The 17,865-nt window shown below is 38.1% G+C and overlaps 1 long non-coding RNA gene across 1 annotated transcript in view; it reads right to left on the bottom strand.

Annotated features, from left to right (window-relative positions):
* Positions 1 to 600: 600 nt before the first annotated feature.
* Positions 601 to 17,865, bottom strand: part of LOC131280674 (uncharacterized) — a 31,884-nt gene continuing 14,619 nt past the window's right edge. Inside the window, exons 3-4 of the long non-coding RNA XR_009188404.2 lie at positions 6,960 to 7,103; positions 601 to 1,500 (exon numbers count right to left, since the gene is read on the bottom strand). This is a non-coding gene — a long non-coding RNA (uncharacterized lncRNA). The remainder of the gene's footprint in view (positions 1,501 to 6,959; positions 7,104 to 17,865) is intronic.

Here is a 17,865-nt window from a genome sequence, read left to right as displayed (position 1 = left end):
GAAAATATTTCTTATTCTATGTACTTCTTCTATGTACTTGCCATGTTTAAGACAACTGGTTCTCTCAAATAAAAGGCTGACCTTATAACTCCAGTTTGAAATGTGTAATTGAATCATTGATTTTAACTTGCCATTTTTTTAAATAAAAACATTTAGTATGTTATATAGCACTAGAACAATGGAGATAACCTAGGTTCACCATGTTCAAGTTTAAGTAATTCTTTTAAATCTAATAAATTAAGTACTTGGGAAGTTAGAAAATTGAAGCCCTTAAAATAGAAATAAAATATTTTAAAAGCATAAATGTCATTTAAAATAGTTGGTGTTTATGTTTGTAAATGAGACCAAATATTCATTAAAGATCCCCACAAAAAGATGTTCAAATAATATTTGCAAGACTAGTAGAGTTTATTTACAAGCTACACTTAAAAACTTAAGGTTGAACTAGGTTTTCAAATTTGTAACTTTAATAAATCAAATCTTAATTAAAAGAATAACAAAGCAACCTTGGAATAGTGTTGTAGCTGCAAAAATCACAGTTTAAGGCACTGAAAATAAAATTGTCAATGAACTAGCTTCCATTGCTCAAGTCCATCAAGGTTAAATCCGCGACCTATGCACACTACAGCCTTTCTCCTGACCCCAGGAGACACTTCCCAAGAGAACTCTTGGGTGCTCTCTCCAAAGATGCTGGGATGTAAGGAGTTTTCTGTGGCTGCCCTCAGGCCCATCTCCCTAGATACCTCATTCAGACTCTCTCATTCTACCCCTCTGGCACTGTGGTGACTGTCTTAGTTTTGCCTGGTGGTCATAACAAATACCCCACAAACTGGTTTGACTTAAAGCATAGGAATTTATTGACTCTCAGTTTTGAGGTTAGGAGAAGTCCAAAACTGAGGAATCAGCAATGTGATACTTTCTCCCCAAAGTCTGTAACGTTCTGGTGCTGGCTGCTGCCATGCTTTAGTTTCCTTGGCCTGTGTCCCTGTCTTGTGTCACATAATGATGTCCTCTCCTTTCTCTTCCAGGTTCTGCTGACTTCTGCCTCCTGGCTCCTCCACATGGCTTTCTCTCTGCCTGAGTATCTTCTGCTTACAGAGGATGCAGCAATCCGGTCAAAGCCCATCTCATCTCATTCAGTTGTGCCACAACTCAACCAAAACAGCATCTCCAAGGCATCCTGTCTACAATGAGTTCACACTCACAGACGTGTGGACAAGATCAAGAACAGGCCCAGACTAGGGTGTGTAACTGTAGCAGTTTGATATTGTTTATGAATTCCAAAAAGAGATGTTGGATTTTGTTTGTAAACTGGTCTTTTCCTCTGAGCATGTTAGATTATATTGGATTCAGAGGTTTCACTTTTACTTGATTAAATAATGATTAAGGCTTTGATTGGATCACATCAGTAGGATGTCAAGTCCCCATCCCCTTGGTAGGTGGGGATTCACAGAGAAAATGACAAGGCACAGGAGTTAGTTGGAGTTTTGTTCTTGGATCCTGGGAAGTAAACACACAGAGAAGCAGATACGTGAGGAAGGAGAGAAGTCTCCATTAAACATAGGCAGAGGCCTCAGGGAGAGAGACAATTGTTCTCCTGGTAGTCTACAGCTGGTCCTGTGGAGAAAGCAAAGATGCTGAGCCCAGAGAGAAATGAGCCTCAGGAAAAGAGGAACCCAGGAAGCCTGAACCCTGGCAGATGTAGGCAGCCATCTTGCTCCAACACATGGCAACAGACTTTGGTGAGGGAAGTAACTTATGCTTCATGGCCTGATATCTGTAAGCTTCTACCCCAAATAAATACCCTTTATAGAACCAACCAATTTCTGGTCTTTTGCATCAGCACCCCTTTGGCTGACTAATACAGTAACTGCAGTGGTCAAGGAGTTTCTTTCTAGGACCAGCATCTTCTGAACTATGTCTGGGTAGCTAGGTCAGGCACCTCTGCGCAGGCATCCTCCTCTACCTCCCCCGGGTTTCTTTCCCTCACCCTCACTGCTATGGTTTTACTCAGGAAGAGAGTAAGGCTCTCACCACCTTTCTCAGGGATCCACACAAGTAGCTCTTTAATCCTCCACCCCTAATTGTTTCTTTCCAAGAAAGGCAGCTCTTTGTCTAGTCTCTTTCAGTCTATTGTTTATCCACAGCTTTTTTGCTTTTTCTTCAGATTCTGGGTAATGACAGATTGTGTTTTCTTGGCTACAACAATCGAATTTCAGGTGTTCTTCAACAATGTGATCTTTCCACTCCCCTCCAAGAGGTGGAGTCTTACTCTCATCCCTTTGAGTCTGGGTGAGCTAGTGACCTGCTTTACCTAAAAGAATATAGGGGAAGTGACACTGGATAACTTCCAAAACTAGGTCATAGAAAGCGATGCAGCTTCTGCCTTGTTTACCAAAATGCAAGTGCTTAAAATTACATGGGGCCTTGAAAGAAATTTGCTTATCCTGAAGCTGCCATGCTGTGAGGAAGCCCACGCCACACAAATCGTCCATGTCTAGGTTCTCTACTGTTCAAGTCTTCCCAACTCAAGTGCCAGGTGTAAGGAAACAAGCCTTCAGATGTTTCCAACGCCCTGTCATGGAGTCACTCCCTGCCTCCGAGTCTTCCCAGCTCAGGCCCAGGACATCATGGAGTAGAGATAAGCAGTCCCCATGGTGCCCTTTCCAAGTTCCTGACATGTGGAATCCATGAGCATAATAAAATGGTGGTTGTTTTATGCCCTTAAATTTGCCATGGTTTGTTGCACAACAACAATAACCAGAATATGGGCCTTGCTTTGGGTACCCTTTCTAGATTAAAAAAAAAAAAAATTATTTTTAAGCATCCTTTCAACCCTCACGTTTGCTACAAGTTTAAAACATTCACTTAGAAACTCAATTGTCTCTTTTGTTTTAAGCTACATCTACTCTTATTGACTCAGTGGAACAATAGGAAATCATGTGCTAAAGAAAACTTAATTATCGTCTCAAAATGATTATATCTGGCTACTCATTCATTCAGCAATTTATGAGTCTCTACTATTAGGCCTTTGAAGTGTCATCCCAGTTAGTAGGTAGGAGGCCACTTGGGTGATGGGTGGGTTAGGTGTGGAAAGAATGGTGTCAAAGGAAGCGAATAAGATGTCAAAAATGGACCTTGGAGTGCTTCACAGTTTAGCTCAAAGTCAGAAGAGAGACCACGCAACTCCCTGGGCTGAATACTTTTTAACTTGTCCACTGTGGAATCCAGTGCAAGTATTGTTCACAGAAACTCTGAGGCTGGGAATACACTGGGCCATTCACAAAACTTGTTCGACCTCCCCAGCCCTGGCACAGGCCAGTTATACCTCTGTGCAGAAAAGAAACTGCTGACTCACTGAAAACAGTGCGTTTATAAACAGGAAGCTAAGTATGTGACCACAGAAATCCAGCATCTGATAGCAATTGCTGACTGGCGGAAGAAAAAAATTGAATTAAAAAAAAATCTGGGCCACTAAATAAGAACTCTCTAGTTCATGGAAATACAATCCTACTATTGATCAGTTATTAAATACTTAAATCAGGGGGGTTCTCATTTGGTCAGATGAAGCAAGAGAGTCAGGCAGACTGCAAGTATTTAATGAGTTCCTCAGAGCCTGTGGTTTTCCCTTTTCTCTTTCTCCTCCTTCCCCAAGCCGTGGCCTGTACAGAAGGGATTTCTTTGAGTTCTGACAGCCAGCCTGCTCCTCACAGGAGCTCTGTGCTTTGGCAAGAACGGCCTCCACCAGGAGAGCTCCCAGAAGAGAAGCCAAAACACGCTGGTTAAAAACCTGACATTCAGTGGTTACCTACAGAGCATTGATTTGATGACACCGAAGTCTAAAAGTAGGACTTAGCTAAAATGGAGATAGCAAAGGGTGCACAGGGAATGCAAGCTGTCCCCGTGTTCAACAGCAGCGAAGGCACAGCTCACTTTCCCTGGCGTTTCTCTGTTGTGGTGAGGGTTGGCTTCTTACAAACTGACCTAAGAAGGTTGAATCCAGTGGCCAAGGAGAGAACCAGGTGATTATCCCTGAAATGTCTCCTGTGAATTGGCACCATGGCTGTATCCATTGTCGGGGCAAATGTATCTGAGAGCTGTTTAGAATCTCCACTACTCCTCTTCTAAGAAATCAGGCTGTTCTCAGTAAGCAGTAGCTGACTACTACTTCTACAGCTCCATTAAACCTTCACTATCACCTTAGGAGAAAAGTATTGGCAACCGCATTGGGCAAATCAATAATAATGTCTCCATGCAGTCAGTAAGTCGCTGATTCTGGATTACGGCCCAGATGTGCTGGTTTCAGAGCACAGATGCTTGCCTGATTTATTTAGACTATGACGTTTCCCATGCTTTATATTTATACTGGAGTTGGATGTACTGTCATTCAATTATTACTTATGAAATTAGAAAAAACCTTAAGTGTCATTTCTTTAGCTTCCCACAGAACTGCAGATACTTGTTCCTCTAGTATTCACCAAAAAAAGACTGTGTTGGAATTGGCAAGTAGGGGTGGTTGTGTCCAAGTGCCTTGTACAACATATTAATATTAATGATGCTACTAATAATTAACTTTTACAGAGTGTTTATTATGTGCTGGACAGTATGCTTAGTGCTTGACCTGTACTATTCCACATGAACCTCAAAACACCCCTGTGGCATAGGTATGTTCTTATCAGATCCGTTTTGCTGAGGAATCTTGAGGCTCAGAAAGGCTAAACTGGATTTTAATTCAAGCAGCCTGACTCCAGAGCCTGTGCTCTCAATCATTATGCTGCACTGTAAAGGCACTCTGCTTAGAGCACAGGACTTTATCTTTATTGTAACTTTATTAGAGGAGTTGTGAGTTTACAGAACAATCATGCTTAAAACCCAAGATTCCATATACCACCCTATTATTATCACGTTGCCTTGGTGTGAGGACTTATGTGAGAAGCAGGCGGCTGCTCTTTCTTCTCATTTCCATTAGAGCCTGAAGAAGCTCCTTGAGCAATGATGATTACTACAGGCTTAGGTTGGAGTCCCATGGAGTCTCTGACATGGGCTCCTGTACAAATTATTTATTCCTCACTTATCATTCCAGGGGAAGTCCCATAAAAAGTGGGGGAAACAGGACAAGGAAGCGGAGCAAGCCAAGCAAGAGTGCCATGCTGGGTAACATGCTGATGAGGGACGCTTCCTCCTGATCCTGCAGGAGAGGTTTTGGAGTACAAAATCTGCCTCAGAGTTTTCCCAGACTCAAAGCAAGGGAGCTGGGCTTCCACAGTGACTACCAGCTGTCAATGCTCTACTCCTTGAGGCTCCAGTAGCCCCCTGGGGCAATCCTCTAAGAGAGCTGCAAGTTTGAGCCCTTAGAAGCAAACCACAGAAGCTGGAGAGGGCCCACAGAACTGGTAGTGGACTCCGATGGGATGCAAGGGCTGCTGCATCTACTTACTGTAAGTCACAAGTTGGTTCTGCTGAGTCACAGCCAACTCCATCTTGCAGAATCAACATAGAAGTGTCTCTCTCTTACAAAGTGTAAAGATCAGCAGTTTAGGACTGTATGGTGTGAGTAAACCATGTTCCTCACCAAATCCTGCTGTGCCCACATGCTAAAAATTTTTACATTTTTTAATGGTTGGAAATAAAAGAATGTTATTTTGCAAAACATGGTAATTATAAGAAATTCAAAACTCAGTATGCATAAATAAAGTTTTATTGGCACATGGCCTCACTCATTTGTTTACGTATTGTTTATGGATATTTTCACACTAAAATAGCAAAGTTGACCGGCTGTGACATAGACCTTATGACCTGCAAAGCTGAAAATATTTACGATCTGGCATTTTATAGAAAAATTTCCCAAACTTTGTTCTGTCAGGGGACCATGCTTATTCTATTTTCTTGCTCTGCCATCCTCAACATGTGTTTCTATCTCACAGCCCAAGATAGCTACGTAAGTTCCAGCCCTGTGTCTGCTTTCCAGCCAGTACAAATGAGAACACGACAAAGAAGAGCTCACCCCTCCTTTTAAGAATACTTGAAAGAGAGAGGGAATTGCACTCTTCACTTCTGCTTTATCTAGCCACAAGTTAGTCCCCTCTTCATATCCAGCTATAAAACGTTACTTAAAGAAGGTAGGAGCCCAGCAGAAAATTGGGATTCAATTTTTAATGGAAAAAGAGGAAAATACATGTCAGGAAACAATTAGGAGTTCTGCCTCACCTAGTTAACAGTTAAGACAGTTTCAAAACAAGAGAATTTGAGGATAGTATATAGTTACGTAAGACACGAGAAAAACCAAATTGCTCTAACTTTTTACATTTAAAAACGATAATTCCCCACTCCATTCTCCATTTCCCTTAACATAGTTCTTAACATAGCATAGCAAATTAATTAAGTACGTTATTTCCTTTCTTCTATTTAGCCAGGTTTTTATTCCCACCAAAAAAAATGTGTCTTCCTGAGAAACTTTCTTTTATTTGTTGTAAAAAAATAATATATCCCCAGGAAAGAAAATTTGGAGAGTAGAGAAAAAAAATCTATTAACCAAACATAACTTTGCAGCTTGTAAGTGCTCTCTAAATATTTGTAGAATGAATAAGGACTTTTGTAACATACTGGCATATTCCCTTCTATTCTTTGTTTTTAATTCTAAGGGTTTTTTTTATTTTTGCTTCTATGAAATTTTTTTCTGATAATTTTGATGTAATGTAGTAGAAAATCAGGATACAAATATATGTATGTATGTATCTATCTATATATCTATATCATGTTTATCATCATATAGGCCTTGTAACCATTATAAAGAAATGACTGTCATATCATTTCTGTAACAGATGTTGTCAGCATCCACCCAGATTCCCAGGACCCCGTTATAGGCTAGGAGCTCCGGTCTTCCAGTTTTCACATGCTTCCTTCCCAAAGGCCCCACACCTGCGATCTTCCCTTGGGCACTGGAGCCATTGAGCCCTTACCATTGGGGAGTTAAACTTGACTGAAAATTTGACTCCAGAGCTTCCTTCGGAGAATGGTGAGGCAGGGACTTCACCAGCAATCACACCATTGCTTCGCTTTTTTCCTTTTCTCTGTTGTTTCATTCACTCCAATGCTGGCTGCTCCTGGAAAAGAATTTATGAACCACTTTCCTCAATACTCATCTCAGGATCTGCTTCTGGAGAAACTGACCCAGGACACTTTTACAAGTGTCTATTTTTGGATATTTAGGCTGTTTTTAAGTTTTTTGCTGTTAATTAAAAAAACACAACATAGTGCCCAGCTTGTCCCTTCTAGTATGAACAAAGGCTCTTTGGAGAAATGACTGAATTTGAGTCTAAGGCAGAAAAGGTACAAGAAAGCAGGAAAGTGTTTAAAAGACCTCTAGAACCATGACAAAAGGACTCAGGAGCCAACTTGAAGGGCTTTCACTGACCAGAGAGGGAATTACTTGGGCATCAATAAGAATATTTGCAAAGAATTGAATCACCTCAAGTATGTTTAAATCACTGGTTTCATAATGAAAAAAAAAAACACATTTGCCATCTTTGCAGGATGCAAAGGAACCAACTCATTATTCTGAGAACTGGAAAATAAGGGGGAAAGAATTAAGAATTTATCCTGCAAATAATAAATGAAGAAAGAGTGATAGAATATCACCGTTTTTCAAATTCTTAATTTAATAATGGATCTAGGTAATGCTACTCAATGACTGGTAGCATCATAAAAAGAGAAAACCAGATAATAGCTACCTCTTAATAGAAGTTCACCTCATATGCAGGAGGCATTGTTTCCAAAATTCGAACTTAATTTAAGTCTCTAAGTCTGTGCTATCCAATACAGTAGCCACTACCTAACTAAAAAATGGCTATTTAAATTAAAATTCATTTAAATAAATTAAAATAAAAAATGTAGTTACTTATTTCCACTAGCCAAGCTTCAAAAACCTAATAGCCACATGTAGCTAGTGGCTACTATATTGGACAGCACAGATATAGACATTTCTAGCATCTCAGAAAATTCTATTGAATGGCCCTGCTCTGGATCTATCAGTTGTGACAGAGGAATATATGGAATGGCACAATCAACAAAATTCAAAACTTTGGAAACTCTGTAGGACAAATGGCGTAGTTTTGTCAATAAATAAATTAAGGTTGTAGAGGGGATAGAGAAAAAGAGAGGAGAAAATCTAAAAATTACACTTACCGATTAAAAGAGATGTATCAACAAAGTGCAATGTGTAGAAACTTTGTTTGAATCCTAATGTGAACAAAACCCACTATGAAAAAAATATATATGCGATTACCAGGGACATTTGAACATGGTTTGCAAATTTGAGTGTGTTAGAGAATTATTGACAAATGCTAAATGTGAGAAGTGGTTGTGGCTCAAGTGGAGGTGAGAAGAATGGTAAGAGCTGGAGCTAGCCAAGTGGAGAGGGAGGTGGATTGCTCTAGGCAGAGGAAAGAAGTCATGCGCAGGTCTCAAAGGCCAGGCAGCTGGTGTCTGTGAGGACCTGAGAGGACTTAAGTATAGATAGAGCACAGGATGTGACCAAAGGGCAGGGAGAGGTGAGGGTGGAGAGGAGGCAGAGACCAGATCCTGTGCAGTCTTTAAACCCTGTAATAGCATGTGCGCTTCATTCTAGGGGCAAGCTCAGGGAGCTTCTCTCTGGGAATCTGCTCCAAAAAACGAGGGACTAAGTGGGGATGGGGAACGGGCATTGAGTAAGTCATTACTCTCTGGCAGTTTTCCCATTCTCAGTTCAGTTCAGTCTCTGGGACATTTGTCTGTAATTCTTCTTAGTTGGTCCTGTGAGGCACCCCTGATTTCCCAGAATGAATCCTTGCCTTTACACTAGCTCGAGTGGGTTTCTTCTTGAACCAAACAAATGAGGTCTGATCCTGAAACTCAGGAGAGTGGTGTGAATTAGAGATACAGATTACAGGTCATGTTTACAGCTAACAGGAATGGATTAGATTCCCCAGGGAGAGTTTAGGACAGGACAAGTTAAGAGGGCTCTAGATAGAACCCTGAGGAACATCTCCATTCTCCAGTTAAGAAATGAGTAAAAAGGAGGAACACCAAATGGTATGAAGAGAGAAAAAATCAGAGAAGTAGGAGAAAACTTCAGGAGAGCCTTGTCATGGCAGCCCAGAGAAGGCAGTGTTTTATACTGCTTATAAAGCAAAAGGCAGTAATCTGGATTAAGACACATCTTGTTTCATCTGGCCACAACAGAAATAGCATCTTCAAAAGTTCCCAGTTGCAGTGGATTCCCACTCATAGGAATGGATTAAGATAAAGGACACATTTTTCTGGGTTATGTAATTCAGCCTACCACAAGGAATTTTTGTGGAGGTATCTACTGACAGGGAATGTGAATTTCATGATTCCTGAAGAAAGGAAAATTAGGTTATTGGTGCCATTAGAAGACTCAGGAAAAGAAAACTATTGTAAGAAAAAATAGTAAATTTACCATATTTACCTAGGCTGACCTAGCCAGAAAAAGTTCTTCCATTAAAAAAAAAATAGATAAAATGGAATTGTTTAGTTACTAAACTCTCAAAATCAAAGTTAAAGGAACCAATTTTTATGTCATTCCACTCTCACCTCCTTCCGTGTTTATTTTCATAATATGAAAGGCAACTCTGGTAAACAGGACTCTCTCATTTCATCTTTTAAAAAATCTGACATTATTGTATTCAAAACCAAATTATAAATTGGTCTTAGAGAAAACACAGTGAATGTTAAGAGCAGTAGAGGCATTGAATATGCCATGAGGGCTGTGGGCAATTGGGATTCAAGAATGGCAGTTAGTCAAAGTGGGCCAAGCAACAGCTTCATTTCCACCATGGACAATTTAGGGAGACATTCTTCAGTCGGTGGAGCAAGCAATGGGCACTGGACCAGCCACGGTATGGCAATTAGATAGCTGAGCTGCACAGCTTTTCATCATAGCTGCAAAGACTAACAATGGAGATCCGAGGTGATTGGGGGAAGTGATTGACAGGCTCTATACTACAGGCAGAGAAACAGTCTTAAAGAAGGGGAAGAACTAAGTCATTTTTTTGTCTTTAGTTTTAAAGACATAAAATAATTCAAATAAAAGCTCCTTTTTTTATCTTTTAAAAAGGTAGTGGGAATTGAACCTTGAACCTCATACATGTGAAGCAAGCACTCAAACACTGAGGTAGACCCACTCCCCAGAAGGTCATTTTTTTCTAATATTCTTTAGAGATTTATCCTTCCCTTTTTGGACAACTCTTCCTACTCCTTACTGCCTTTCCTTTCTAGCTATATGGATCGACTATACAGGGCTCTTTTTCATGTTCTCCGTTGTAAATTTTTAAAATAAAATACAACTTTATGTTTATCCCCAAATAAGTGCAACTACAGAACAGAAAGAGAAGTACTGGATAAGGAAACCTTTCATTCATTAGGTGGTTATTAGGTCATTTTCTATATTTTCTTACAAACCTCTAGAAGAATTTTTTGGTTTGCATATTTTGCCTCTTCTTTCTGGTCTAGAGAGTGTGCTTTTTGTACAAAAGCTTGTGTGTAGAAACTGAATTATTTACAAAAAGGTTTGCTCTTCAAGCAATGAAACAGGGTTGCCCAAGTATAAAGAAAAATGTCTTTATTCATGAATTAAAAGAAATTAATGGCATGTGACACAACTTATAGGGATGAGTCTCCTTGGTACCTAGGGATTGTTACCAAGCACCAGCTAGTGATGCATTTGGAAAAAGACCTTGACAGAAAGGGGAAAATATTAAATATAAATGAATTTTTACGGCTAAGAGATTTCATTGAGTCAGGAGGTCATTCTAGAGGGTACACTTACGCACATCTCAGAAGGATCTCATTGACTCCACAGTAAACAATGCCTCAAGTAAGGGGTCTTCTGAGGGTTCTGGAGACATCTGGACACTATAAGCAGGGCAGGCAATCTCAGGAATTCAGCAATCTATCAGTGAGCTTTACCTTGGAATATATGCTCCCCAATGAAACAGAGCTAGACTCAAGGGATGTTAGGCTATTGTGTCAACTTGGTCAGGTAATTGTGCCCAGTTGTTTGGTCGAGCAAGCACTGGGCTAACTGTAACAAGGGCATTTATGGACTTCAGTCACCATTGACTTTACTGCAGTGGTAAATCATAGATAACTGGTTATAATTACATCAATTAGGGAGATTGCCATCAGCAATGGGTGATGCTTTATCAAATCAGTTGAATGCCTTAAAAGGGGAAGTGATTCCGGCATTGAGTGAGAATTTCCCAGCTCATCTTTGGCCAGCCAACATCTCCCAGAACTCTTCAAGAACCTTCACTGGACTTTCTTTGGAGCCCCTGGGTACAGCCTGCCTGTGGAACCCGGACTTGTGCATCCCCATGGTCGTGTGAAAGACTCAGAATTGCGTACTATTGACAGATATCTCTTGTTGATTCTGTTTCCCTGGAGAACCTTGACTAATACAACTCATTTATAATTTCCCTGAACAAGGCTTTTCCGTCCTTTTAATTGAACCTGTAATTAGCACTATCCTCATTAAATATATGTCCCAGAGACTTGAATATTTGGTCTGTTCATGTGTCCGTTAGGGCCTGAATCTCAGCAGAGTTGCAGCCAACACCTACTTTCCAGTTCACTGGACTCCCCCAGGACAACTAACAAAAGGATGATAATGGACAATGCCTATCCCCCCAAAACAGGAAATATCTACAACTGTAAGCAAGACAGTTCCATTCATCTGTCCCATGGGATCTAAGCCCCTTCTCAATCAGAAACAGAGCATCACCATCCCAAAATTCTCAAAATTGAGGAATGAACAAACTATGGACTTAAGTAGATTATTATTCTAGTAATGGAATAACTTGTAACATTGATATAAAGGCAGTGGCACCAGAGGTTCTGAGCAGAGGGAGAGGGAAGAATTAGTGCAATATGGGGCATTTTTGGGACATTGAAATTGTCCTGCATGACAGCAATGACAGATACAAGCCATTATACATTCTGTCAAAACCTATAAAATTGTGCAATGCAAAGTGTAAACTATAATGTAAACTATAGACCGTGGTTAATAGCAGTGCTTCAAAATGTGTTCATCAATTGTGACAAATGTACCACCTTAATGAAAGATGTTGTTAATGGGGAAAAGTGGGGGAGGGTAGGATATATGGGAATCCCTCTATAATTTCGATGTAACATTTATGTAATCTAAAGCTTCTTTCAAAATAAAATTTTAAAAAATCTTTAAATGCACTCAAAAGCAGTGGTTTAAAAACGAATTACCAAAACAATGTCACATAAGACCATGTTGATGCGGATGTGGGAAACAAGAACTCATTTACTGATGGTACGAGTAAACAGTGATAGGACTACTTTGAAGAATACTTTTTCAATGCCTACTAATGCTGAAAATGAGCATTTTTTAAAATCATTCAAGCAACTCTATCTCTACGTCTCTATCCTAGAGAAACTTACATGCCTGAAAATTCTTCTTGCAGCACATATTGTTTCTATCTTTTGCTACTTCAAACAAACTGTTCTCAATAGGCATGAATAAACAAACTGTGATTTACTCATACTAGGAAATACCATAGACAGTTAAAATGAACAAACTAGATTTACATATATCAATATGGGTAAGTCTCAAAATATGTTGATAAGAAAAGCAAGTTACAAAGGGAAATGTACTGTGTGATGTCTAATATTTGCTTAAATATTTAAAGCACACAAAACAATATATGTAATTATAATTATATATAATATAATAAAAGTTTAAACAAGCATACATGAAAATAAAATACTAACTTCAGGTAAAGAGATAGATATATATCTATAAATGTATATATAGAGAGAATCGATTCTGAAGCAAAGAAAATAAAATGTTAGTATCTATTGATCTGGGAGTATCTGTTAATACTTTCTGTACTTGTCTGTATGTAAAATGTCATCATCTAACATTTAAAACTTAAAAAAAAAGTAAGGCAATATCACTCATTTGTACACAACAAAAATGATTTCAAAATGTTTAAATATTGCAGATACTATAATACTAATTTTATTAAAATATAGAATACAATGTGTCTTTTTATGTGTATCTCCAATTATAACTATTCTCAAATTATTCCTACAAAATCTTTTTTCATAAACAGCAGACAGATGCCTTACTTAATTGTAACCTTTGAATTTTCATTAAATGTGGTCACTGGCCTTCAATTTTCCTAAGTTACAGTAACGGAAAAGTTCAATTGACTCTTAGTGTTTCCTCATTTCCATATGTAGCTGGACCAGTCCATGGTAAGCTTCCAGCATTCCCAATTCTGTCTCCAGTTTTGAAAAGATTTTTCTTTATTACTTGCTGTAAGAGTGGGACAAAATGTGAAGCATTATGTGAATAGCACACAACTTACAGCAGGTGAGCCTCCTTATCCAAATTGGTAATAGGGTTTGCATATCTCTGGTTTTCACTTCTTCTCCCTTTAGACCAGTCATTATGACTCTATGAGGTTCCTCACATGTCCTTTATTTCCAACCAAGTTACTCAGGTCAGGCAGATGGAAATGGAAAAAAGTACATGCAAAGTAGATTTCATGATCTGTTTCTGGTTTAAAATTAAGAAGTTTCTTCTTTGAACTCTCTGCTAGTCATAGATAAAAGTGAGGGCCGAAGATGGCTTAATAAAGAATATGATACTTCTGTCAGAAAACAGGGTTCCCTAAAGCTCATTCACCAAGAATGTTCAGAAACTGAATAATGATCACAAAAGATGTTTTACCACATGATACAGAGTTGAACAGAAACAATTCAATTCTTCTGAGCCAATCCAAAATATAAATGATGAGGAATTGTCATATCACAAGCATTACCACTGATATCTCCATGATGTCACCATGATTGTTGGCTATGTTGGTACATATTTTACCAGAGTGACATCATTGAACATCATACCATAGTTCACATGATGTGGCAAATTATCCCTTAATTATTACCCAGATGGGATTTTTAAAACATGGACAATCATTAAAACAATTCATTTAAAGCATTTGTTGTTTGGATGCTTCTGGTGGTTAGAATCCTTTAAATATGGTATTTCTGCTGTTATTCTAGCACTTTTTTATGACCTGGGGAAATTGCTCCTGTGGTTTAAGCTTCAAAACCAATCACATGTTTATTTAATTTATTCTTACAAATGACTGAGTCTGGACTGATCATTTATCCACCTGAAAATAGGGGTGGTAATGAAATCTAGAAAGATTAAGTGATTTTTCCCCAAGGTTACACAGTCAGATGTAAAGATTCTTGAATCAAACAGATTTTCTGATTCTTAAGTCCAATGTTCTTTACACCACTTAAAGTCTCTTAAATTTTACCTCTTTATACTCCTCATAAGTTGTTTAGATTAGCAAACATCTGGGAAAAATAGAATGTTGAAACTGGGAGAAACTTTAGAGACCATCTCAAGGGTCAACATACACAACAGAAGGGGTTCTTGGAATTGTGTCTGTGATTGAGGAGTATTTGTAAAAGCACATTATTGATTTCTTAATGTTCTGTCTGATCCATTACTTTATGATTAATGTCATTCTGAAACAATACTTTGAATTTCTACCAAATATGCTTAAAACACTTTCCACACTGAACCTCTACTTTGCATAGTGTTAGTTAAACAAGAACCAGAAACTGGAAAGCTTTTGTGGTTAAGAAAGTTGGTAGAGATTGTCCCTAAAGATAGGAAAATGAAGGTAGAATAGAGTTTTAGTACCCTCTTAGTCCCATTTGACTGGTCAGTGAGGCTTCGTCTTGTCTACAGAAAGGTGGAGACAATAGCTCTGGAATGTATTCTCGTCTGGGACTTCTTCCTACTTGCCTTTCTTAGGGCATAGAGGGATACCACATATCCCTGGGTATTTTCCAGGACTAGAATGAAAATCTTCATTAACACTATATAACACCTTAATTCAGAGCTCTTAGAAACTGTAATACAGTGCTTTATTTAGACTAGTTGGTAAACCTCAGCTGCTCAGTAGGACAAGCATAGAGAGTGAAAAAGAGAGTACACTTCCTTTGCCTTTGCTATTCTGTGGTCCTTGATCAGTGCTTGAATTCAAGTTCTCTATCATCTAATTCCATAAGAAAGCTTAGCACAATGACTATTTTTATTGAGATAATTGTAAACTATTCTACAAGGACTTATGTTTCTGAACAAAATGGAGCAACAGGAACTACATTTACATGAAACAAACACTTGAATAAAATAAATGAAATAATGGCATTAAGACATTGGACATCAGGCAATGAAGAATAACGATCCCTGAGAGATGGGAAACAAATGAGGGAATCTGAAAATTGCCCAAGAAACTTTCTATAATGTCTGAAGAAAGTTTTCTGACTTGGACAAAGCTAAAAAGAACCCAGGCAGAGTCAAACTGTCTCCCTTAGTTGAAGAGACTAAGAGTTCAGAATCCAGGGAAGCCAAGGGTGCTAGAGTTTGCAGGTCAGACTACTGGAATGGAAAAAACTTCATAAAGACATAACTCCAAAGAACAAAAGAGTAGCCCTGTTAATTATTAAATTGAGTATCAATCAGTGCACACATGTAAGGAAAATACCCAAAGGTAGGAAAAATATCACCTGAAAGAACAGTACTTGGACCTCACACAGGGTTAGGTATAACACCTCTTCTTGACAGCCCAAGTAGAAATTCCAGGTAGAAATCAGTTGGCGTACTAAGAAGGATGCTGCTTCACTAGTGGGGAAAAATCGACCCCGCAGTTAAATACAGCTCTGATCTGGCACAACAATACTTAAAAGCAGGACCTGAAAGGATCAAATTATTTCCAAGTATCTTACACACATCTAGATCAAAGCTCAAGAATGTTTGTAGGAAGCAACAATATCCATCACTCAAATAAGGTAAAACCACAATGTCTAGCATCCAATAAAAAATGACTTGGGGAGCAGAGATGCTCAGGCAATTGGGCACCTCCCTTCCACATGGGAGACCTGGATTCAGTTCTGGTGCCTACTAAAAAAGAAGACAAGCAGACAGTGAGCACAAACAACGAGGGGAGGAGAAATAAATAAAAACAAATCTTTAAAAAGTTAGTAAAGAAGTACTTTTTGTTTTTGTTTTTAAATGAATTGGGCAGAAAAAGCAGGAAAATATGATCATGATGAGAAGGAAATCGACCTATCAAGAATGATCCAGAAACAATATAGATTATAGAATCACTAGACATTAAACAGTTAATATAGTCCATGTTTTCAAGAAGCTAGAAGAAAAATTAAATATGCTAAGTAGAGACATGGAAGATATAAAAAAGACATAAATTGAAAATCTAGACATGAAAACTATAATGTCTGGGATGGAAAATTCACTGGGTGGGACTAATAGCAATTTAGATGTTGCAGAAGCAAAGATTAATAGACTTGAAGTCATAGCAAAATGAAATACACAGAGAGAAAAAGACTGAAAAAAAAAAACAGAATCAGTGAACTGTGGGAGAAATTCAAGAAGTCAAATACATCTACAATTGAAATGCACAAAAAAGTAGGGCAGGGAGGTTTTGGGAAGAGGTTGAAAAACTATTTGCAGAAATCATAGTCAATATCTTTTTCCAAATTTAATGAAAACTATAAGCCACATGACAAAGAATATCAGCAAACTTCAAGCACATGAAACATGAAGAAAACTTTACCAACACACCATAATCAAATTGCTTAAAACCACTGATAAAGAGAAATTTAAAAAGCAGTCAGTGAAAAAGAAAATGTTACATATATAGAAACAAAGTGAAAGATAACATCAGATTTCTTCAAAACCAATGCAAACTAGATGACATGAAGCAACATCTTTAAAGTACTGATAGAAAAACAAAACTATCAACCTAGAATTTTTAAACCAGTGAAATTATCTTTCAAAAATGAAGGCATGGGGAGTGGATGTGACTCAAGCAGTTGGGCACTCACCTTCCACATGGGAGGTCCTGGAATCAGTTCCCAGTGCCTACTAAAGAAGATGAGCCGACAACAAGCAGACACAAAGAACAGAGACAATGAGAAGACAGATGAGGAAGCCATCTTAGTGGGGGAGGGGAGTGGTGCGGAATAGTCATCAAAACAATTTTTTAAAATGAAGGCAAAATAAAGACTTTTTCAGATACACAAAAGCTGAAAGCCTTCATCACCAGCATAATTGTGGTATAAGAAATGTGAAGGTCCTTATGATAACTGATGGAAACCTAGGTCAACAGAAAAGAAGGAAGGGAACCAGAAATGGTCACTACAAGAGCAAGTAGAAAACCTTTTTCCTATTACTTAAATCTCTTTAAAAGATAATGCACTTTTTGAAGTAAAAATAACAATGTATTATGGACTTTTATGTTTGCTTTATATAATAACAATGTATTGGATTTCTAACATATATAAATGTAAAATACATGACAACCATAACAGAAATACTGGAAAGAGAGAAATGGAAGTATAATATTGGAAAGTTCTTATTATATGTAAAGTAGTATAATATCACTCGAAGATAGACCATGATAAATTAAAAATGTACACTAAAAGCCCTAAAGTAAGCACTAATATAACACAGCAATACAATATATTTAATAAACCAACAGAGGAAATCAAATAAAATTATTTTAAAAACTCAACCCAAAAGAATTTAGAAAAAGAGGGAAGAGGGAACAGTGAATAGATATGTCAAAGATAAAACAAGTAGAAAGCTGGAAGATTTAAACTCAACCATATCAGTAATTACATTAATTACAAATTGTCTAAACACTCCAATGAAAAGTTAGAGATTTCTTGATTAAAAATCAAGACCCAACTACATGCTGCCTCTGAAAACCCATTTTCAATAAAGGTACAAAT

Source organism: Dasypus novemcinctus, chromosome 2, assembly GCF_030445035.2.
Source record: "Dasypus novemcinctus isolate mDasNov1 chromosome 2, mDasNov1.1.hap2, whole genome shotgun sequence".
Lineage (NCBI taxonomy): Eukaryota > Metazoa > Chordata > Mammalia > Cingulata > Dasypodidae > Dasypus > Dasypus novemcinctus.
The sequence above is the reverse complement of the archived record's forward strand: the minus strand, read 5'-3'. Positions and strand labels throughout refer to the sequence as shown.